The 23,592-nt window shown below is 43.3% G+C and overlaps 1 protein-coding gene across 5 annotated transcripts in view; it reads right to left on the reverse strand.

Moving 5' to 3' along the window:
• Positions 1 to 15,471, reverse strand: part of LOC132398432 (protein FAM3C-like) — a 50,391-nt gene extending 34,920 nt beyond the window's left edge. For 2 of the 5 annotated variants that reach the window (XM_059977851.1, XM_059977853.1), the window contains exons 1-2: positions 15,318 to 15,471; positions 8,377 to 8,539 (exon numbers count right to left, since the gene is read on the reverse strand). The gene's annotated coding sequence lies outside the window, so the exon portion shown is untranslated. Of the gene's footprint in view, positions 1 to 8,376; positions 8,540 to 12,675; positions 12,809 to 15,317 lie in introns of all 5 variants that reach the window. The other 3 variants (XM_059977854.1, XM_059977852.1, XM_059977855.1) reach the window with 3 other exon arrangements.
• Positions 15,472 to 23,592: the final 8,121 nt, after the last annotated feature.

Consider the following 23,592-nt stretch of genomic DNA (forward strand, 5'->3'; position numbering starts at 1 on the left):
GGTTAGCCTGTCTCCATTCCTCCTGTAGTCCACAACCAGCTCCTTTGTTTTTGTGACATCGAGGAAGAGGTTATTTTCTTGACACCACTGTGTCAGGGTGATGACTTACGTGACTGATAATAAACCTGATTCTGATAAGGGTCTCTATTGTGGACTGAGAGTGGGAAGGGGGCAAGGAGAGGGGTATCATAGTCGGGAAAAGAGGAAGGAGGAGGGGATGGAGTGGGAAGCACCACAGAGACTTTCTGTAATGATCAATAAACTAATGTTTGGAATCAAATGACCTTGCCTGGTATCTGAGCACCCGCAGCAGCCCCCCGACCCCAGCACTACTTTCCTGCAACATATCCCACACTCCTCTTACAGCACGCCACCCTCACCATCCCCAACATCCTTTGCTCATGCCAGATTTATAAGCTCACTCTTCACTCCACGTTGACCAATACAGAACTGTGCAAATGTCTTAGGCACCCATGCTATTATATGTATGCGCCTAAGACTTTTGCACAGTATTGTATAGAATCCTGCAGACTCTTGATAGAGTGGGCACATTCACTTATAGGAGAAATCAGATCTGCACCACGATTTCAAGATAATGGTTCACCTCTGACACAAAAATTGGGAGAATTTTATTTCAGGCTGGTGGAAGCAGAGTTTTCTTTGACGCAGATTCTTTCAAAAAGGGTGGTAAGTTACTGTGAGTAATGTGTAATTGAGGTAACAAACCATTTCTGACATGACATTGTTGCATGGTGTTGTCCTAAGACTGAGTAGTCCATTTCGCCAAATTCTGAATTTCTGCTATTCTGAGTAAAAATAAAAGCTTTAATTAATTTGATTGTTTGCCTCAGCATCAATTGCTCTCTTAAGCCTTAAAAGAACTTGGAAATCTAAATAAATTGTATCCATACCCTTAACCTTGTCTATATTTAGTTAGCCCTGTAAAGAACTAAGTCAGGTTCAACCAACATATTCTTTTTAAGGTCCTAACTAACCACTGAATAGTGTTTTTGTGTTCTACAAATTATCTATATTCTTCTTTTGTAGGATTCCATTATAATTCCTAACATCAAGTTAAGCCAATTAGTCCATAGGTCCTGGGCACAAATTTCCTCCTTAAACATTAGCTAAACACCAGTCCTTTGGTGTTGCATCTCTTCTTCAAGAAATTGCTTAATTGTTAGCAAGTGGCTGCCTTCTCAGTTGTATGGCACGAAAACAAGTCCTTTGGCTCAACGAGTCTATGCCAACATTCATTATACTAATCCTACACAAAACCTAATTTCCCCTAGAGTCTATGACAAGCCTATAGATGAAAGGCAATTTACAATAACCTATTAAACTACCAACCTGCATGATTTCAGGATGTGGGAGGAAACAGGAGCATCTAGAAAAGTGGCTCCCAACCTTGGGTCCATGGACCCCTCGGTTAATGGTAAGCATCCATGGCATTAAAAGAGGTTGGGAACTCTTGATCTAGAGGAAAACCATAAAGTCAGAGGAACATTGTGTAAGCTGGAGATCACAATTGAATCCGGGTTGCTTGAGGTCTAAAAATAGCAGCTCTGCTGAATGCATTATTGTTCTAGCTGCCATAGATATTTTAAAATGTTTAGCATTGCCATTATATTCCAGAGTTCGGAATTCAATTTTGATGTCAGCTGTACGCTCTCCCTGTGAACTACATAGGTTCCTCAGGATGCTCTGGCTTCCCCTTACAGACCAAAGATGTACCAGCTGGTACGTTAATTGCTCATTGTAAGTTGTCCTGTGTTAAATAGGTCAGTTGCTGGGCAGTCAGGCTTGTTGGGCCTGAAGAGCCTGTTCCGCACTGTGTCTCTAAAAAAAATAGAAATGTAATCATTTGAGTTTTATTCATGAGACATTTCTCTCCTTCTGAGTTCATGCCCACCTACCCAGTAAACATAGATAATAATTTATTGTTATTATTTCACTTCTTGCTTCCATTTTTCTGCATCTCATCCCTGAAACAAGTGCTCCTATGCAGAGCATTACTATTTTATGTATTTTGATCTATTTTTGCAGTTTTCTTTCTATCCTGTTGAAAAATTAACGTTTTCATTTCTCTCAAATTTTTGTTTTCCGATATTGTTTATCCACCATCGTTTTTCCACCTTACTGCCTCCAAGTTTCATCTCAAGAGCCTCAAAACCTGCCTTTCTCCAATTTATTATGTACCGCACAAGACTTCCTGAATTATTTAAAATGTTGTCTGTTTTGGTTCATTATTTCTCTCTTGATCCAAAAGTGGATCATTCTACCAACACACTGAATTAGAACACAGCCAGCTCTGTGCATTTTGCAAGGATTCATCCCCTTAATGTCACCTAATGCTTCTGGCCTAATGCTTAAAGTCAGGATGGTCACAATACCCTGATTATTATTTTAAGTTTTTTTCAATTATTCCCCCAGTTTCTTGGTAATAGTTTACTTCTTTTCTCTTCACATGGTCTGTAGAACACTCCTATTAACAAAATATGTGTTTCTATTAGTCTGGATCATGACCACAGTTCTGACTGAAACTGGCTGTAATCAGCCACCTACTTACACTACTCCAATCCCAAACATCTCTATCCCTACTGTATCTAGACTCTTTGGATGCCAGTGCATCAATATGGAATGTTTGAGCTTTGGTGCAAGTGGCCAGCTAGTGGGAACCTACACAGTTTAACCCTTTGAAAAATAGCCATTTCAGCAAGACGAACAGTCTGTGTGGAATAGACAACAGTTTTAGAAGTGATTAAGGGAAAGAATGACAGGAATAAAGCTTTTATAAGGTAGCTTTAGCACAAAGAGCAAGTAAAAATGAAGCTTGCTCTTCTCAAATATACGCCATACCAAAAACAAATAGAGCTTGAGGGAGGATAAACACATCCCTGATGGTCATCGCATTCCCCGTTATCGGCTTTAAGAAGAACTTTAGTTCTGAACCAAAAAGTACAGAGTCCTATTTCGGGACAACTTCTATTGTGCATAACCAAGAATATTAACCTTTTTTTAAATTACATAAAACTAGATGTTATAAATTACTGTGGCAACTGAAAGGATTTTCTTTTGCATTCCTGGGCATGTGACCATCTGAGACGAAGGAGGTGGTGCAAATACTGAAGAAAGCTAACATGCACCACCATCATTTTATGTTATGTTAGCCACTGTGTTTGAGCCAGAACAAACAGGCTGCAAAATTTTAAGTTCCTCTTTAACCACATGTCTGAACTAGACCACAGCAGAGCAGATACTTATCTGTTGACTGACAAAGGGGTTACCTTCCAGGAAAATGCAGGCATTTCCCAATAATTTCAATGTTACATTCCACAGCCAAGAATCTTGGTCAATAAATGTAAACAATTAAAAACATTATGAATACAATTCTTAAAACAATTTCAGGGTATGGACCAAGTGAATCTCTTTTACCTGCTTCAATGAACTGTGTACCACCTACCTCCCTCTTCCCCCTCCCTTACCCTCCCAATTCTCTCAGTCAGGGGTCACCAACCTTCTTTGCACCACGGACTGGTTTAATATTGACAATATTCTTGCGGACCGGCCAATAGTGAGGGGGTGTTAATCACAACTGGAATATTCAAGATTCAAACTTTATTGTCATTCTAACCGTACATCAGCTCTGCAGGGCAGAATGAGACAGCGTTTCCCAGGAGCAGTGCAATCATAACATAACAAACGCAACACTAAATAATAAACATAACAATAAATAGTAAAACATAACAGCAAAACAAGTTCAAAGTGTCCAGTGCAAGTTCAAAGTGTCCAAAGCAGAGTCAGGTTGAGCAGCTATTTAGCAGTCCGACAGCCTGTGGGAGGGCGCTGTTTAGTAGCCTTGTGGTTTTAGTTTTGATGCTCCTGTAACGTTTACTTGATGGCAGAAGAATAAACAGTTCATGGAGAGGGTGTGAGGGGTCTTTAATGATGTACCGTGTCTTCTGGAGGCATCGACTCTGAAAGAGGTCTTGGACAGAAGGTAGGGAGACCCCAATAACCTTCTCTGCTCCCCTACCCACCTTCTGCAAGGCTTTTTTTGTCGGCAGCTCTGCAGCTGGAGTACTTAAAGGTGATAAGTCAACTATGAGTCACTTATAAGTGGCTAATACACTCAATTTCATTTCTAAGAGGGTTTATCTAACAAATTTAATATTAAACATAACACTTATTTTCTTTGTATGAGTACAGTGATAAGTCAATTAAAAGTCACATAAGTCAATAGCATCATAACATTTTAAGTAACGTTTGGATATTAAACAGTGCATATTTTCCTTGTATGAACATATAAAATCATCGCAACACACCAATATTGCTAAATAAGTGGGAGCCCTGGGCTTGTTTCCCTGCAACAAGACAGTCCCATCGAGGGGTGATGGGAGACAGTGATACTCGAAAGGGATTCCTTACATCCAGTCTATTCTGCAATTTAGTTTTCCTGGCCCTTAGCACTTGCTTCTGTCCCGCTTGCTCATCTTCTTACCGCTCAAAAAACTCAAGGGGTTAATCTCTTAGTCAGGGTGCTTGTACTTAAGGTGATGAAGCAGTTTTCATTGCCTCATTTGACAGCCTCCAGGCTCAAACTCCAGCTTCCTGCCCGCTGCCAGACGCCTTGGCCAGGTGCAGCTGGTCATGGGTGGGGTGAGAGGACAAGGCAAGGGCTGGTGGTCGCAGTCTGGAGAGCAAGGAGGAGTGCGAAAGGGCATGCACCTGCTCCCCCCCCCCCCCCCCCCGTAAGTAGGTAGGATCTATCGGCCAACAAAAGTTTGGCTCGAGGGATGACTTTCAGTCGATCGCAGCGAGGTAGCTGCTCTGCTACTTACGAAACCCTGAGCCCGAATTAGGTCGTCTGCAAATATTTTAGCACCAGGCTCCCCACGAACATACGGTGTGCTAAACAGGTTTAGAGGCGGTGCCCATCTGTCCGTGCTCCAGGCCAGTAGCAATGGCACTTCTCATCGGCCACGTGAGGCCAAACAGTGATCCCAGGCGCGAGGGTGTCACTGCGTTTAGGTGACTGATGACCTCGCGTGTGTTCAAGTTCAACAGTGAGCGTGACAGGGAATGAGGAAAGATGCAACTGACTCATATCGTTTCCTTGTGGCCCGGTGGCACATGCTTTGCCCGGTGGTTGGGGACCACTGCTCTTAGACAGTGATGGGTTGAGTTAGCTGCAATCTTTATTGACAATGATTTGACTTTAACGATTGAAATTCCAGTGCAGATCCCCTCTCCACTGTGATTTCACTCGTAATTTGTTGCCAACATAACCCATGATTTGTTTTAGTGATTAAAAATCCACATAAAGGGAGGACACCAACACTAACAAACCTCTTGCACTACAGTCAAATTTGACAGTCATCTGTAATATTAAACAGGAAGCAACAAGACAGCTTACACTACATTGACAAATTTCATTTGCAACAACAAGTGCGTGTGGATACACGTGCTTGTGTTTATGTTTGTCTCCCAATCTGCTTTGTATAGGTGACATTTGCACATACTCTGAAGCTGGGCTCCAAGGCCAGCATCAGTATTTTCAAACTCTCTTACTTTCATTAAAGGGTCTCCTTAAATTGTAGGAGTGATAAAAGAAGTTGGTGCCAAAACAACCTTATGATTTATAGAAACTAGTGCACACCAGGAGACCAGACAAAACTGACAGTCAAAAATATGATTTTGTGACAGCCTTATACACCTTTCCATATCTGTGATATGCAGAAAACTTAAATATGTTTTGATTGTTACATTTCTCCATATAATTGTTACACAGAAGACTTAGTTAACAGTAAAACTATGCTTTGGTTACAGATTAAAACACTTAAATTTCCACAAGTTCAATTTTGCTATAATAGCTTTTGCCATAATAGTAGCATGCTAGAAGGCAATTAAGTCTCTATTTTTTTTTGAACCGTATCGGCAACATCCTGTTTTCACATCAGTACAAGCAACATCCTATTTCACCAGCTTTTAACTCCCTGTATTCTTACCCCTACAACAGACCAAATCCTAAATTTCAGGAGCGAACCTTTTCACAGATGCTGGCACTGACGACAAAATTCACTGTCACCTTCAAGACTTAAGATCCAGCACAAAAGTTGATCTACTGCTCTCCTGTAGTATACTAAGAGAGAGCTGGGCTGATCTACAAAAGGCATTTCAAAGCACCAACACCATCTCCACAAAATCACTAGACGGACAAGGCAGAGTACAAAGTAAATGGCAGGATACTTGGTAGTGTGGAGGAGCAGAGGGATCTGAGGGTACATGTCCACAGATCCCTGAAAGTTGCCTCACAGGTAGATAGGGTAGTTAAGAAAGTTTATGGGGTGTTAGCTTTCATAAGTTGAGGGATAGAGTTTAAGCGTCGCGAGGTAATGATGCAGCTCTATAAAACTCTGGTTAGGCTACACTTGGAGTACTATGTCCAGTTCTGGTCGCCTCAGTATAGGAAGGATGTGGAAGCATTGGAAAGGGTAAAGAGGAGATTTATCAGGACACTACCTGGTTTAGAGAGTATGGATTATGATCAGAGATTAAGGGAGCTAGGGCTTTACTTTTGGAGAGGAGGAGGATGAGAGGAGACATGATAGAGGTGTACAAGATATTAAGAGGAATAGACAGAATGGATAGCCAGTGCCTCTTCCCCGGGGCACCATTGCTCTGCACAAGAGGACATGGCTTTAAGGTAAGGGGAGGGAGGTTCAAGGAGGGTTTTTCACTCAGTGGTTGGTGCGTAGAATGCACTGCCTGAGTCAGTGGTGGAGGCAGATATACTAGTGAAGTTTAAGAGGCTACTAGACAGGTACATAGAGGAATTTAAGGTGGGGGGTTATATAGGAGGCAGGGTTTGAGGGTCGGCACAACATTGTGGGCCGAAGGGCCTGTAATATGCTGTACTATTCTGTGTTCTATGACAAGTGATCCAATATTATTGTCCCCTCTGAAGGCCAACATTCCCAGTATTGATATCATGGCATTTACACGCCTTGCTCTTTAAATTATTCCAAGCTCTCTCAGGGGAACTGTTTACCAGATACAGAGTCTGTGGTCAAACATCCTCTGAAGAACCTAGTCTATGACATAGAAAAGTGGAGGAGACATCCAGGATGTCACTGAGAACAGAAGCCAAACATTGGAGGTTCTGTGTATACAGGAGGAGGAAGAGTGCACTACCCACCCACTCTACTGGCCACATCCTGACCCAATTGTTGAAGAGTATGCTACTTCAATGTTGACCTCATCAGCCCCAGCAGAACAATAACAAAAGCAAATTTATCCAGGTGTAGGGAACGGTGGTGGGGTGGGGGTTTACTTTCGCTGAAAAGATGAACCTTTTGCCTGAATTTGGCTTGCAGTCAATGATGTACATTTGTTCAGAGAAAAGGAACAATTCAAAGATCTACTGTAATGTGAGCTGAACATATGCAAAGCTGAGCACAATAATTCACATTGTAGCTAAGTACTTTAAGCCCCTGACTTCATATTAGACAATCTCCAGAGAAAACAATCTTAGGGATTCATGGCACTGAACAAAAAAAAACACATTTTATTAACTGGAGTTCATAATGTTCCAGTAACAGTAATACAATTTTATATTAATATGTTTTGAGCTGGGAGTAAGAAAGAATTATTTTTCTTACAGCAATTATTCTTTTCATTCCATTCCCTAAGATAATAAGTATGCCCAATACCACGCTGCTTATTGTACATAGTCTGAGAAGCTGGAAGCAAAGAACGTGTCCTCTCGGGGTTTTCATTTCTTATGTTTACTACTTTGCCGAATAATTAATACAGCCAATCAAAATCCGTTTAAGCTATCCATAACAGGTTCATCTCACATTCAAATGATGTACCAGTTATAAGCTAATTGATTTTCTGAATTGCCCTGTCGTGAGACTAGGGTTAAATAGATGGGTTGCTGGATGGTGCCGCTCATTGGGCTGATCAGCAATGTATCTCTGAATAACATTACACTGATGGGCAGGAGGCAAAGTGTGCTGGATTCAAACAATGTATCATCAGAGTCCCACTGGAGCTTCCCAAAGTGCTGAGTGGTACGGCTGGGTTTGGTGGCATCAGTCTTCCCACAGCAAAACTGGTGGAGCCCAACACCTGGGAATAGTGAAGTTCGGTCGGCTTGTAAAACGGACCAATCGCTTACAGAATGAAGCTGAGTGTGATCACTGCCTGAGTTCATCGGTCATGGCTTTAAGACTAAAACCAAAAGGGGGCAGTGATTTGAAGTGCTGGTATCTGGCAGTACAAAGTCAAAGCAGTTTCACCTGAAGCTTAAGAGTGGATAGACAATGACAATAGCGAACAGCAAGCAAAGAAACAGGGCTGGTCTTCACTTACAATTCCAGTTTGCTGCAATCTCAATATGAGGCACTCCAAAGATCAGGCAATTAGATGGATTTTCAGTGATAAAGCAGCTGAGGCACCAGAAAACCACCGTAAAACAGGATTCAAATGGCACAATCCAAAAAGGAGCGAACAGAGCTGTTTATAATTTGCTGGCCTACGAGTGACAGAAAATGTAAATGTTACTGTTTAAACCTCGCAAAGAATTTTTTGCTTTTAATTAATAATGAGTTTGCATCAAATATAGCTCAATAGTTCAACAGGAGGAATGGTCTGGCTGCAATTACCTAGGGAAGCCTGGATATCCAGAGGCTGTTTTCATCATTGCCAGCAAATCCAACCAGGCCAACTTCGAGAGTGTGTTGCCAAAAAAATGCTCACGTCTCATGTCCCACTAGGGCCCCGAAGACCCTTGACCATGCCTACCGAGCTACCACTCATCCACACTTGGTAATTCAGACCACCAAACTCTGCTTCTATCCCCTGCACACAAACAGAAGAATCCAACACAGAAAGTCATTCAGTGCTGGTCTGAGGAAGCAGATGAGCTTCTACATGACTGCACTGAATGGGTAGACAGGTCCATGTTTAAAGGCGCAGATACCAGCCTAGATGAGTATGTCATTGCAATTATTGGCACAGTCAGCAAGCATGTTGAGGACCCCAAAGAGGACATTCCAGGTCTTCCCAAACCGAAAAACATGGATGAACCTGGAGATCCACTCCCTACTGAAGTCTAGGTCTGCAGAATTCAAATTCAAAATTCAAGGCATGATCTCCATAAAGCTATGAGAGATGTTCAAAGGAAATTCGAGTCCAATTCAAATCCCAGACCTGCTGGCAGTTGTGGCAGGGTTTTTATAACCTACAACAGGTTATAAAACAAAGTCAGTCAGTATGTGCCTTCGTGATCAGCTTAATCTGTTCTGGGCACATTTTGAACTGAAGGGAATAGGACCACCCACTCTAATGCAGTCACCACTCTTCCGAAGAGTGAACCCACAGAAAGTATCAGGCCTGGATGGCGTCTCTGGCTGTCTCCTGAGATCCTGCGTAGATTAGCTGATTGGGGTGGGGGGGGGAGAGAGGGGTACTTACAGGCAATTTTAACTCTTCCTTATCCAACCTGAGTTTCCTGTCTGCGTAAGACCTAACAAAAACAAGATAACATGCCTAAACAACAACTGCCTATCATCAAGTGATTCAAGATGCTGGTCAAGGCACACATTAACTCCAGCCTTCTGGACAACGTTGACTGATTGCAGTTCACTGACAGCCAAAGAGCCGATGGCAGATGCCATTTCCCTGGCCCTACACACAACTCTGGAGCATCTGGACAGACTTTAATTTATGGACTACAGCTCCGTCTTCAATACTATAAATCCAAGCAATCTCATCACCCTGGGAGTCAACACCTCTCTCTCTGACTGGATGCTTGACCTGCTGACCAAAAGACAACAATAAGGATAGCAACACACTGGCCATAATTATTCTCAACAATGGTGCTCCACGACATTGCATCCTCAGGCCCCTACTCTACTCCCTGTACGCTGATGACTGTGGCAAGATTTTGCTCCAACTCCTATAAATTTGCAGTTGATACCTCAATAGTGCGCCATATCTCAAATAAGAATAAGTTGGAGTACAGGAAGAAGATAGAAGGTAACAAACATTCCCTCAATGTCAGCTAAATGAAAGAGCTGGTCACTGATTTCATGAAGGGCACAATGCTCCTGTCTACATCAATGATGTTAAAGTTAGTGAGTGTTTAGAGCTTCAAGTTTCTAGGAGAGAGCATCAAAAAATAGCCTGTCTTTGGCCAACCACAGATGCCACAGCCAAGGAAGCTCACCAATGCCTCTACTTCCTCAAGACTGAAGAGGTTGGCACGTTCCTGTCAACCCTTATCAATACACTCTATGAAATGTCCTGTCTGGATGCACAGCAGCTTGGTTTGGCAACTGCTTTACACGTGACATGCTTGAGGCACAAGGGATTCAAATTGAATCTGAAACTGACTCACTGACAGGAGGCTAAGAGTATGGGAAGGTTTATACAGTGGACGTCTGCGACCAAAGCAGGGACTGATGCCAGGACCCTTTTTGTTTGTTTCATAACATCTAAGATGTGATTAAAATAAGTATGATAAGTTTATCAAAATATGAAAACTACTACTGTAGATAGTGAGGAAGACTATCTAAGATTACAGTAGGATACAGATCAGAAAAAAGTTGGGTGGGCACTGGCTGTTGGAATTTAACCAAACAAGTGCCAGGTAATTTATTTTAGGAAGTCTAATAGGATAAGGCATATACAATAAAGGACACTTATGAATGTACAAGAAGAGATGCCCCTAGAGATCCAAGTCCATAGTATCTTGTATATGGCAACATAGGTGGATAGGATGGTAAAGCACCGAATTGATATAAAGTCGGCCCTCCTTATCCGCGAATTCAACCAACTGTGAAACGCGAAAACCACTTACTGCTCTTCCAGCACTTGTTATTTGAGCATGTACAGACTTTTTTTTCTTGTCATTATTCCCTAAGCAATGCAGTATAACAACTATTTTACATAGCATTTACATTGTATTAGGTATTGTAAGTAACCTAGAGATGATTTAAAGTATACGGGAGGATGTGCGTGGGTTATCATGGATCGGGATCGAAAAAAAAACCCGTAAATTCTCTTACTAAGTAAGTCGGAACAGGTACATCCGGTATTATTTAGCATCAGTTAGTCAAAAGTTTGTCTTAGTATATAGTATATATTTTAACCTTTCTATACATATATAACACTTAAGAATGTATGTTTCAGCATCAGGCTCGGGAACGGAATTTCCCGAATTCGATCTAGTGACAGATCGCTTCCGAGTGCGCTCTCCACAGTGCCCAGTTGATGTGGAGGATCAAAAACCCAAAAATTAAACTACTGGGAAATCTGCAGATGCTGGAAATTCAAACAACACACACAAAATGCTGGTGGAACACAGCAGGCCAGGCAGCATCTATAGGGAGAAGCACTGTCGACGTTTCGGGCCAAGACCCTTCGTCAGGACTAACTGAAAGTAGAGATAGTAAGAGTAGTGGGGGGAGGGGGAAATGTGAAATGATAGGAGAAGACCGGAGGGGGTGGGGTGAAGCTAAGAGCAGGAAAGGTGATTGGCGAAAGTGATAGAGAGCTGGAGAAGGGAAAGGATCATGGGACGGGAGGCCTCAGGAGAAAGGGGGGGGGGGAGCACTAGAGGGAGATGGAGAACAGGCAGGGTGATGGGCAGAGAGAGAGAGAAAAAAAACAGAACTAAATATGTCAGGGATGAGGTAAGAAGGGGAAGAGGGGCATTAACGGAAGTTAGAGAAGTCGATGTTCAATGTTCAATTAAACCACTGCATTGCTTTCATCAGGGCAGAGCCTTTCTCACTTTATCCATTAAAATTGTTCCGATCGTTGACCGACTGTAGCCTAACGCTTTTCCAATGACCAATGGCGTTTCACCTCTTTCTGATTGCTTTATTATTTCCACTTTATTTTCAATCGCGATCGTGATTACTTTCGTGAACAGAAACACTGCGGATTCAGAGTTCTGCCGCTGGGTCCTAATGTCCACCGCATTGAGACAGGTTAAATAATGTCTGGGGTTCCGCTGGGTCCTAAGATCAGCCGCATTGAGACAGGTTGAATAAAGGACTTGAGCATCCGCGAATTTTGGTATCCGCGAGGGGTCCCGGAACCAATCCCTTGTGGATAAGGTGGGCCGACTGTACTTGCCTTCATCAGCCGATGTTTAGAATATAAAAGGTGAGACAGAATGATGCTGTAGAGGTTCCTAGCATCAACCCCTGCAATGTTCATAGATGTCCACTTTATAACACTTACACCATTACTCTGCCTCCTGTCATTGAGTCAATTTTGGATCCAATTTGAATCCCATGTGCCTTAACTTCCAGGAATAGCTGGCCATACAGGACCTGGTCAAATGCCATGTGGAGTCTCTATTATAGACAAAGGCAAATTACCATTTTGTATGTTGCAACTGTCAAAATACTGACCAGGTCAGGCTGTGTGGTTCTGGTCACTATGCTGCTTGGGAGAAAGTGCAGAGGAGATTCACCCAGAGCTTGCTTGGATTGAAGGACATTAGCTATGGAAGAGCAATGGATAGGCGGGATGTGTTTTTCCCTGTACTGAAGGTGCCTGATAAAGGCAATTAAGATATGAGAGACATTGATATGGTTGATACCCCCATGATACACCCCCCCCCCACCACCGCTGTACCATTGAGAGCATACTCACCAACTGCATCTCAGTGTGGTATGGCAATTGTCCCGTATCAGACCGCAAAGCACTCCAGCATGTGGTGAAAACTGCCCAGTGGATTATCGGCACCCAATTGCCCACCATTGAGAACATCTACCATAAACTCTACCTGGGCAGGGGGAAAAGCATTATCAAGGATGCATCTCACCCCAACCATGGACTTTTTACTCTCCTCCCATCCGGTAGGCACTACAAGAGCCTCCGCTCCCGCACCAGCGGGCTCAGGAAGAGCTTCTTCACTGAGGCTGTGACCCTACTGAACCTCACAACACAGCACTAAGCAGTATTGCACCCATATTGTAGTGTCTCAGTACTTTTATATTTGTGTGCTGTAGCACCTACTTTTTATTCACAACTATTTTGTAAATAACACTATTCTTTGCATTTCTGGTTAGATGCTAACTGCATTTCATTTGGCTTTGTATCTGTACTTGGCACAATGACAATAAAGTTGAATCTAATCGAATAGGGGTATCAAAAACACAAGGTCATACTTTTAAGAGGAGGATTTTTAAATAAATCTGAGGTTTTTTTAAAATAAACAGTGTTTATTATGTAAAATATACCACGGGACAGTGGAATCATGGTAGATGAGAGATACTGAAATAGGCACTGAAAGCTGCAGTCTTAGTGTACACAAATGGGATTAATACAGATGGGCAAACAAGATCGGTATGGACTTGGCCTGAGGGTCCTGTTTCTGTGCTGTACAATTCTATAGCGCTTTCTTCAAAGCTTTAGAGTGGAGATCATCAAGTTCTGCAAGTGATTATTTTCAGGTTTATTAACATTTCTACTAGTATTTGGGGTGGTAGGATAGAGGAATGCCTCTACCCCAGGAGCTGTAAGGTGCTTCTTCCTTCCACTAGCCTGCAGGTCACCCTTGGGCAAGATGAAAATCCCAATCAGGGTCACGTTAAGCCATGGGAGCAGGTATGTGCAGCTGGTGCACATTACAAGAGCAACCGTTGACGCCAGGCAGACATCCTCTGAAGAGTATTGGTAATGGCTGGGGTCATCCATCTTGTAAAGTCACTGCCCAAAGGCAGCAGCAATAGGAAACCACTTCTGCATAAAAATTTGCCAAGAACAACCATTATCATGGAAAGATCATGAACGCCACATCATGGCACATAATGAAGGGTGACTAGTATTTCTAATTTATTTAATTTGCAACAGAATCTTGGTTTTCCAGCATTTCTGAGAAATTATTTTTGTGAATTCAGACACAAAATAAGTTTAAGCTCTGCTATTTCCTTATTGCCATTGTAATTTCTTCCATCTCATCCAACATATTTATCAATGCTATTAATTATAAATACTGGCAGAACTTTGTTGGTTCACTCCAACTGGTTACATCACTGTCTGGTATGGAGGGGCCACTGTACAGGATCGGAAAAAGCTGCATAAAGCTGTAAACTCTGCCAGCTCTATCATGGGCACGAGCCTCCCCAGCATCCAGGACAACTTCAAATGGCAATGTCTTAAAAAGGCAGCATCCATCATAAAGGACCCCCATGCCCTCTTCTCATTGTTACCATCAAAGAGGTGGTACGAGAACGTGAAGACACACACTCAGTGTTTCAGAAACAGGTTCTTCCCCGCCTCCATCAGATTTCTGAATGGACAATGAACCCATGAACATTTCCTCCGTAATTTTTCCACTTATTTTGCACTATATATACTTCTTGACACACACTTCTTGATGTCATTTAGTTTTTACTTTGTATTGCAGTGTCCTGCTGCCACAAAGCAACACATTTCACAATACATAGCAGTGATATTACACCTGATTCTGATTCACGTTTCATTTTCCACAGAAATTTCCTGGTTATATTCACTGAATTGCGCACAATCCCAACCCTGATACTTCCTTTTATTAACTTTTACTTTTGTCTTTATATATATATATCATGTTCTGCCTTATTAGTCATTCTATGCCCTAAACAATGTACTTTTACCACAAAATAATTATTTCTTTAAATGTTACCAAATGCCTGAATACCATCACACCCTAACATGTAGTTTTGCAATCTATCAACCTGCTCGAAATGGTTCTTTAATGTTAATCATTACCTATTATCACAGTTTTATTAGACCAACCCTCTCCACACGCCTTTATTTTCTGTACTTAACACTGAAAACCGCAGGCTAGGCTTTCACAACATCACATTCAATGTAAAATTGTATCGTGTTCTCGTCACTGTTGTCAAGAAGCTACATTTAAACTAAATAGTCAACCCTTCCCCCTTTGCATTGTTGTAGATCTAGAACAGGTCCTGTACTTCGTCATTAGCAGTTTATGTTGCCAATGTCTGTGCTCAGTCCCCGATAACCACATAGTAACCATCGGTGTAGGAACTGGTAATTCCCTCGCGAGTTCCTCCTTCACAATTATTATTTGGGGAACAACAAACAATTCCCACCCACGTTCACTGCACCCCCCGGTTTCACTCTCTCGGTCGGCGCCACACCAGCTGCTTTTCCCTGCTGGGGAACGAGGTTCCGAGACACGCCTAAGGGACCAGAAAAGGAGGGGCCCGAGCCTGATGGGAGAGACCGAGTGGAGAATGGGAGGGAGGAGGGGAAATGGGATGCCGAGGGCATCACCTACTGACCTGCAGCCCAAACGTACTGTCCCTCCGCAGCTCCCAGTGCCTCGACCTCTCACGCCGCTCCGCCCATCTTTCCTGGCAGAGCGGGATTAGACGCCCGCCCCCTGGCGACTGGCTGTCCTCCCTCTACACCGCCACCTGGCGACTGGCCACCCTTCCCACACCACAGCCGCCTGGCGTCTGGCTGCCCTCTACATCGCCACCTGGCGACTGGCCACCCTTCCCACACCACAGCCGCCTGGCGTCTGGCTGCCCTCTACACCGCCACCTGGCGACTGGATGCCCTCACTCACCACAGCCGCCTGGCGTCTGGCTGCCCTCCCTCATCACCGCCACCTAGCGACCGGCCGCCCTACCTCATCACCGCCCCCTGGCGACTGTCCTCTTCCATGCTGCTGCCTGGCACCTGGCCGCCCTCCCTCACCACCGCCTCCTGGCGACTGGCCGCCCCTCCCTCTACACCGCCACTTGGCGGCTGGCTGCCCTCCCTCCCTACAGCCGCCCTTCCCTCAACACCGTTGCCTGGCGTCGGGCTGCCCTCCCTCTACACCGCCACCTGGCGACTGGCCGCCCCTCCCTCTACACCGCCACTTGGCGGCTGGCTGCCCTCCCTCCCTACAGCCGCCCTTCCCTCAACACCGTTACCTGGCGTCGGGCTGCCCTCCCTCTACACCGCCCCCTGGCGACTGTCCTCTTCCATGCTGCTGCCTGGCACCTGGCCGCCCTCCCTCACCACCGCCTCCTGGCGACTGGCCGCCCCTCCCTCTACACCGCCACTTGGCGGCTGGCTGCCCTCCCTCCCTACAGCCGCCCTTCCCTCAACACCGTTGCCTGGCGTCGGGCTGCCCTCCCTCTACACCGCCACCTGGCGACTGGCCGCCCCTCCCTCTACACCGCCACTTGGCGGCTGGCTGCCCTCCCTCCCTACAGCCGCCTGGCGACTGGCCGCCCTTCCCTCAACACCGTTGCCTGGCGTCGGGCTGCCCTCCCTCTACACCGCCACCTGGCGACTGGCCGCCCCTCCCTCCCTCACCACCGCCACCCTGCGTTCACTCTGCACACTAAGCGCTTCCGAAAATGCCACCAGCGAGAGATGAGTATCCATCAATGAAAACAGATCAGGTTTGTAGAGGAAACGAGTAGCAGAAACAAATAATCAGCCCCACAGAGAGACTGACTGGTAAATCCGAGAATGTTCCACCCATTGTATTTGCTTAAAACCAGTGGAACTCTCCGGAAACGATAACATATCTCAGCAGGGTTGTTTTCGTTGGCACTTTCCATAATTTATTTTTTTTCCTGGACCTGGGCGTCGCTGGCACAAATTAACTACCCCAAACTACCCTTGAAATATGGTGGTTAACTGCCTTAACCTCTGTGAAGGTTGGCTAGAGTTCTGAGTTTAGATCACAATGAAGATATGGCGCTATTTTTCCATAGCAGTGTTGTGCAATTCGTGGGGGTGACCCGTTGCAGGCAATAAAAGCATGTTGTAGAAACTCAACCTCCATCTGGACCAGTGGGTCCCAAACTTTGTTGGGTTTCCGCCCCCTTGGCTCCCTTTCTAGCCATTACATAAAAATACTGTTTATAAAATTAATTTGCAATGCTCAGTGAAAAAAAGGAACTGCAAATTCAAAGCAGTGACAAGCAACTGTAAAAATATTCAAATCGATTTAAAGCTACAAATAAAATAATTTCTTTTATTTAATTCCAGTAAAAACAATTTTCATCAACAATTTTAGAGGATACATCAGTAGTCCAACTGTGTACTTCATTGATTTTCAGCTTTCGTTGAGATGGACAGGCTCGGTGCAGTGATATCCCCTTCTCAATATCGCACTGAATGTCATTGGGAAGGAGTCTCAGATTCCCACGTTCAGCATTTTGCAGTCTGTTTCGATGTGTTGAAAGAAGTCGAATGACTGCACTGAAACTGGGTGCCGCGAAATATGATGTTGGAAAGGCAATATAGAACGTCTTGACCTTTTTCCACAGAGCAGGATAGTGTTCAGAGATTTCTTTCTGCAATCTAAAGCGTTGATACGATTTTTCAACCTTGGCTTCAGTTCGAAGTCATTTTGTAGCAACATCAGTTCTTCCTCCATCCATCCTGTTAATTCCACATTATAACTGTTCATCAACAACCTGGCACTCAATGTCAGTAAGATGAAAGAGCTGATTGTGGACTTCAGGAAGGGTAAGATGAAGAAACACATACCAACTCTCATGGAGGGATCAGAAGTGGAGAGAGTGAGCACTTTCAAGTTCCTGGGTGTCAAGATCTCTGAGGATCTAACCTGGTCCCAACACATCAATGCAGTTATAAAGAAGGCAAGACAGTGGCTATACTTCATTAGAAGTTTGAAGAGATTTGGTATGTCAACAAATAGACTCAAAAACTTCTATAGATATACCGTGGAGAGCATTCTGACAGGCTGCATCGCTGTTTGGTATGGGGGGGGGGGGGGTTACAGCACTACTGCATGGGGTTGTAAAGAAGCTGCAGAGGGTTGTAAATTTAGTCAGCTCCATCTTGGGTACTAGCCTACAAATTACACTAGACAACAAAGATTTTGCTTCCTGAATACCTTTAAGTGTATCTTATGAATTTTGGGCTACTGATCCTGAAAATTCACCATGAAATTTCCCTATCACGCACCATTTTTTAATAAACTTACGTTCGTTATTTCAATTCATAATTCAAGTCAATTACAATGTTACCTACAATGTAAGCTGGAAAGTTTCCTATCTTGTCCAGACGTGCTTGGGCATGCTTAAGTGGCGTGGCTGCTGCATGGCAGGACAGGTTTTAGTAATAATTATTGGGTTCTGGACTGTAAGGATGGAATTTCCTATCACCAGGCACAAAAATTTCTATGAAGGATTTTGATATTTGAGACAGATGCTTCCCAGAACATCTGATGCCAAGATTAAGGAAAGCAGTTTTGTTGGTCCACAAATCAAACAGGTCATCAATGACAGGCAATTTGAAGAATTTCTAGTGGGACCGCAGAAAATCACATGGAGGGCATTCAAGGAAGTTGTTGAAATTTTTCTCGGCATCTACAGAGCACCGAACTACATGCAGCTGGTTGAAAGCATGCTTCAAGCATATAAAACCATGAAATGCAACATGTCACTAAAGATTCATTTTCTGCATTCCCATTTAGACTTATTCCCTGCAAATCTTAGTGCTGTTAGTGACAAGCATGTTGAAGGGTTTCACCAGGATGTTGTGGTCATGGAGAAAAGATACCAGGGCATCTGGAATCCATTAATGCTGGCGAATTATTGTTGGACACTTAAGTGAGAAGCCTCAGGCACTGAGTATAAGTGAAAATCATTAACAAAATATTTTTAACTTAGTTGAACTATTGCAAAGCCTCAGCACCATTATCCATTTAAACACATTATATTCAATAAAAGTTAATTTGTTGTTTCTCCAAATTCCTACATGATACAAGTGGTCTGAAATTATATTTGTGTCCATCTTCAAGCAGTCTATCATAAACAAAAAAAATTCTGAGGAAGCAACACTTTTGAAAAAATTTGTTGTCCAGTGTTACCTAGGACATCTTCAAGAAGCTGTGTCTCAGAAAGGCAACGCCCATTATTAAGGACTCCCAGCACCTGGGGCATGCCCTTTTCTCATTGTTACAATTCTCTGCATTGCTCTATCAAATCATTTGCTGTTGTCTGACCACAAAAATAAATATTTGAGCACCCTTCTAACACACTACAGCCCACATCTCTTTCATCTCCAAAGTCCCTGAATTTCTCTGAAATTCCAGCACTCAATCCCTGAGCTCTTGCAGTCAGGTCACACTGCTGGAACAGATCTTCTTAAAGTCACAACAGACATTTATGTGAATGTGGCAAAAGTTAAAATATCCTTCCTTGATCTCTCTGAAGCTTTTTTTTTCTCTCTGACATCTCTCCGGAAAGACTCTCAGGGCTTGCTTCTCCTAGCCAGAGAGTCCTTCCCCCTTCCTTCATAGGCTTCATTCAGAGGAATGCATAAAACGCTAGAGGGACGCAGCACTCTATGGAGGGCAGTGGATGTTTGCCGTTTTTGGTCAGGATTCTTCATCTGTCCCGGTCCAGTTCACTTGACCTGAAATGTGGACTGTTCATTACTCTCCATAGATACTGCTTGACCCGCTGACGTCCTTCAGCTTTTTGTGTGTTGCTCCAGATTGCAGCACCTGCAGTCTCTTGCCTCTCCACCTTCTATGAAAAAGACCTGCACTTGCACTCCTCTGCTTCACAAATTGGAAACTCAGCAGAACACTAACAGAATACTCAGTCTCGTGTCATTTCACCTGTGAACATACTTGAAGATTTAAACTAACAAAGTGTTAACAAACTAACAAAGTGCTTTAAATGCAACAAGAAAAACCTGGTTAAAGTGAGAATATTCTCTACCAGATGCCTATTATCTCACAACCAAAACCAGTTTATCCAGTTCAACAACACTGAGGCTAATGATTGCATGCTGCAATTCCTTATTAGTATATACAAAACAATATTAAACCACATTCACTTCCAGAGAAATCTTCACTTCAGCAATTGTTACAGCTCTGACTTGCAAGTAGTTGAAGAACATACACAAACTGCTGGAGAAACCCAGCAAGTCAAGCAGCATCTATGGAGGGGAATAAATGGTCAATGTTTTGGGCTGAGACCCTACAACGGGACTGAAAAGGACAGGGGCATAAACCTGAATAAGAAGGTGGGGGAGTGGAAGAGTACAAGCTGGATAGCTGATCGGGAAGGAGAATGGTTGGGGAGGGTGAATTAAGAAGCTGTAAGGGGATAGGCAGAAAAAGTAAAGGGCTGAAGACGGAGGAATTTGATAGGAGAGAACAGATGGAAGGAGGAGGGCACCAGAGGGAGATGATAGGTGAGGAGAAGAGAAGGGTTGAGAGTGGAACCAGAATGAGCAATGGAAAAGAGAGAGGGGGAAGGGGAAATATTACCAGTTTAGAAAACTCAATGTTAATTGTAATTAACAAGAAGTAGGTTTTCAAAGCTTGCAGAGGGATTTAGACCAGTTAGAAGAGTGGGCTGAAAGATGGCAGATGCAGTTTAATGCTGATAAGTGTGAGGTGCTACATTTTGGTAGGACTAATCAAAATAGGACATACATGGTAAATGGTAGGGCACTGAGTAATGCAGTAAAACAGAGTAATCTAGGAATAATGGTGCATAGTTCCCTGAAGGTGGAATTTCATGTGGATAGGGTGGTGAAGAAAGCTTTTGGTATGCTGGCCTTTATAAATCAGAGCATTGAGTATAGGAGTTGGGATGTAATGTTAAAATTGTACAAGGCATTGGTGAGGCCGAATTTGGAGTATTCTGTACAGTTCTGGTCTCCGAATTATAGGAAAGATGTCAACAAAATAGAGAGAGTACAGAGGAGATTTACTAGAATGTTGCCTGGGTTTCAGCACCTAAGTTACAGAGAAAGGTTGAACAAGTTAGGTCTTTATTCTTTGGAGCATAGAAGGTTGAGGGGGGACTTGATAGAGGTATTTAAAATTATGAGGGGGATAAATAGAGTTGACGTGGATAGGCTTTTTCCATTGAGAGTAGGGGAGATTCAAACAAGAGGACATGAGTTGAGAGTTAAGGGGCAAAAGTTTAGGGGTAACACGAGAGGGAACTTCTTTACTCAGAGAGTGGTAGATGTGTGGAATGAGCTTCCAGTAGAAGTGGTAGGGGCAGGTTTGATTTTGTCATTAAAAAAAAATTGGATAGGTGTATGGACAGGAAAGGAATGGAGGGTTGTGGGCTGAGTACAGGTAGGTGGGACTAGGTGAAAGTAAGTGTTCAGCACGGTCTAGAAGGGCCGAGATGGCCTGTTTCTGTGCTGCAGTTGTTATATGGTTATAAGTAATTGAAGGCCTCTTTTAAAATTCTACAATGAGATCAAGCAAGATTTACTTGAAATCCATGCAGTCAGAATGACTTTAGGTTATGAAATGCCTATATGTATTTGGAATGGGTGTTCACTAAATACACCAGTCCCATAAGTGAGCCTAAACTAGCTCAGGAACTGCACAATTTCTGTATGTGGCCACCACTCTGTGTTCATTCCACTGGTATAAAAATTGACATAATTGACACAATGAGCACGTACACCTGATTTGCAGGGAACCACACAACCAACGTTAACATGGAATATTGTCATCAACCAACCAGGCCTTTGTTAGATTTGATGCCCAAAAGATGACGCATTGATAGAAGTTTTGAAGGAGATGGCTTAAGATACTGGATGCCTTGGTTACCATCTCCCAAGTTTTTGTAAATTGTAGAATTTGTGGACTGGATAACAGCAAACATGACTTTTCTATTTGGGAAAGAATAGAGATAGAAAACAGACCCATTAGCTTAACATTTGTGGTAGATAAATTAACGGAATGCAAAACAAAGGATGCAATTATGGAACACCTTGGAAAAATAATAGGAGTGAAGCAGAGCCAACATAGATTTATGAAGGGGAAATCATACTTGACTAAGTGGTTGGAGTTCTTTGAGATTGCATTTCCAGGTGTTCAGAAAGGTTGGTTAACATGTTTATAGAGTATGGAAATAGGTGTAATGTACTGACATGGATTGAGAATTGGCTATTGGGCAGAAAGCAGATAGTGGAAATAATCAGCACCTTTACAGGTTGACAGGCTGGACTGGTGCCTGGGTTATTTGCAAATTATATCAATGATTTGTTTAAGGGTAAGAACAGTGATAAAGAATCATATAGTATGGAAACAGGCAACTTGTCTTAACTTGTTCTTTGCTAGTCAAGCTGTGAGAACAAATGAAGGTGTAGAGAGTCTTCAAAGAATATAGTTAAGCTGAGGGTGTAGGTAAGACCATGGCAGATGGAATGTAATGTGTAAAGGTGAGAGATAAGCCACTTTGGTGGAGAGTATCTATTAAATGGTGAAAGATTGGGCTGTGATAATGATCAGTAAAGTCTAAATGTGCTTTTAGTCACTGAACTCCAACATATAGGTATGACAGGAGATTAAGTGTCTGGGAATTTATTCTTTAGACTGGGAGAAAATTTTATAGAAACTTACAAATTCTTAATGGGCTGGGTAGGCTAGAAGTAGGAATGATGTTTTCCCTGAATAACAACTGCTAAGCACAGCTCAAACATCATTGATTAATTCACAGATGAAACCACTGTTGGTAAAATCTCAGATGGCTGGCTGAGTCTACAGCCCTCTACAGGAGTGAGATAGGCAGATTGAGTGATGTCATAATAACAACCTTGCACTCAACATCACAAGACCAAGGAAACGATTGTGGACTTCAGGAAGGGGAAGTCAGGCAAACATATCCTAGTTGAGGGGTCAGCAGTGGAAAGGTTAGCAACTTTATGTTCCTGGGCATCATCATCCCAGTGGATCAGTCCTGGGCCCAACTCATTGATGCAATCACAAAGAAGGCACACCAGCGGCTCTACTCCATCAGGGGTTTGAGGAGATTTGGTATGTCACCGCAGATACTTGCTAATTTCTGTAGATGTACAGTGGAGAACACCTGCCTGGCCACATCAGAGCCTGGTGTGGAGGCTCCAATGCACAGGGTCACAAGAGGGTGTGGAGCAGGGGTTCCCAACCTTTGTTATGCCATGGATCTCCACCATTAACCGAGGGGTCTGTGGACCCCTCATGTAGAGAGGGTCGTGGATTCAGCCACCTCAACTACAGGCACAAACTTACCAGCTATCAAGAACATCTTCAAGAGGAAATGCCTCAAAAAGGCAACATCCATCATCAAGGACCCTCACCTTTCAGGACATGCCCTCTTTGTGTTACTACCATCGCGGAGGAGGTACAGAAGCCCGAAGACGCACACTCAACAATTCAGGAAAAGTTACTTTCCCTCTGATAGAAGATTTCTGTACAATCCATGAACCCAATCAACCGCATTATTCCTTTTCATTTTGCACTATTTATTTATTTAGTCAGTTTTAGTAATTTTACATCTTTGCATTGTAGTGCTGCCACAAAGCAACGTGTTTCATGTTATATAAGGCAGTGATAATAAACTTGATTCTGATTCTGAGAACAGTTTGAGAATAACAAAAAGGCCAACTTGGACTGAGATACTGTAAACCAAGATTTCTTCAACCTAGGGAAGATGAACTTTTGAATTCTCTACCCCAGCAGTTGTGTAAGCTCAGCTGAAAATGCTAATAACAAATCCAATGATTTAAAAACCATAGAAGCATAGAACACTACAGCACAGTACAGGCCCTTCA

Source organism: Hypanus sabinus, chromosome 8, assembly GCF_030144855.1.
Source record: "Hypanus sabinus isolate sHypSab1 chromosome 8, sHypSab1.hap1, whole genome shotgun sequence".
Taxonomy (NCBI): Eukaryota; Metazoa; Chordata; class Chondrichthyes; order Myliobatiformes; family Dasyatidae; genus Hypanus; species Hypanus sabinus.